The sequence below is a fragment of the Pteropus alecto genome, unplaced genomic scaffold (assembly GCF_000325575.1).
Source record: "Pteropus alecto unplaced genomic scaffold, ASM32557v1 scaffold202, whole genome shotgun sequence".
Taxonomy (NCBI): Eukaryota; Metazoa; Chordata; class Mammalia; order Chiroptera; family Pteropodidae; genus Pteropus; species Pteropus alecto.
Genome location: NW_006432451.1, coordinates 1,172,881 through 1,174,500, shown reverse-complemented (window position 1 = coordinate 1,174,500; position 1,620 = coordinate 1,172,881).

The following is a 1,620-nucleotide window of genomic DNA, read 5'->3' as shown; positions in this document are numbered from 1 at the left end:
GAAGAAAATGTCTCCCTGATGTCACACAGTTGCTGCCAATTCATCAGCTCAAGCTAAAGGTCAGAGAGGGGGAAGCCACTGCTGCAGGGTCCTGTGGCTGCTCCCTCAGCTGGGGCTTCCCTTCCAGCAGGCTTCGTGCCAGCCCCCCGGGCCAGCCCTGGAAGCCAAGCCGAGAGCTGTTTGCATTTCCAGGGCACGCACAGAGGCAGTCCCAACACCACTTAGCTGCTTCTGCCCTTCCCTTTGCACATTAACCGACTCATCCTCCCAGCCTTCTCCTGCTACCGCTGTCTTCCGTAGACAGTGAGGGCGTACACTGAATCCCTGATATAATGCTGTCTTAAGGGTCCTTCCCTGGGATCTCTTCAGGGATAAAAACAAACTGCATAGAGTTTCTTTTGGTATTTTAATAACTAAATGCAGCCAGCTGTCAGAGAGCAAAGACTAGCAGTCTCACTGCCTAAGGTGACAGCTTACTTCCACTGCTTTCTAGTAGTGTGTGATATTTGGACCTTATTTAACCTCTCTGAGACTGCTTTCTGGCCTGGAAGGTGAGGATAAGAATACTTACTTCGTGATGTTTTCCTGAGGACTCAATGTGAAGCCCTGGTACAGAGCCGGGCGTGTTCTAAGTGCTCAATGCCTGTCAACTCGGAACCAACACAGCGATAACTACACAAGTTACTTAACCCCTGAGTCTTAATTTCCTCATCTGTCCAATGGTGATAGGCATATGTAACTGACAGGGTCATCAGGAGGATTCAGTGAAAATGAATGTAAATCAGTTAACACAGCACCTAGCCCTGGAAAAATAAATGGTGGCTGCTGGGACGATCATCTCCATCAATCAAACTGTGATCTGGAGGGAAGCCTGATGCTTTCATTATAAAACACCTCAAAAAGTCTGACAGAACCCTTGGCCCCCTTCAACTCATAATCCAGAGTTAAAAATGAGACACAAAAAATATGTCTTTGGTCAAAAATGAACACACACAAATTTTTTTTTAAATTAGTTTTATAGAGTTTTTTCCTTTATAGGGGACCGTTTCCAATTCTGGCCTATGTTTCCAGGGAGAAGAGAGCAATAAAAGAAAAAGTTACATGAGTAAGAGAGAAGGGATTAACTGCTGTGACCGTAAGGAGACAGTAGATGGAAAATGAAGTGACGTCAAGGAGGAGGAGGAGGCTGAAATAGCTATGTAATGAGAGAGCAGTGGATGTCTCTAGAATTGGAAAGAACCACAGATCAGTTCTCTACTTCAGATGTAAAGAAATGGCAACAGCCACCGCCTGGTCAGAGCTGCTCACTTGCCCACCCTGTGCTGCCTGTGTGTCTACCTCTTTGAGACCCTCAGTGCCCCCCAAAACACAGACTCCTTCAGTCAGTGATTGACTGAAGGCCACCCCTCACATCCAGTCTGCTATCAGCCCTGCCTCTCTTTCCTTCCTGGTGCCGCCCATCCATCACTTCTGGAACAGGAAAGTTCTAGATGATAAGGATAAAGCTCTGATAAGGATAAAAGTGAGGCTTTTCTTTTGGGCTCCTCTCATTCCCTCCTCGCACTCCATGCTCACCCAAACAGGTGAGTCATAGTAGGAAACACCCTCATTCCTTGGGTT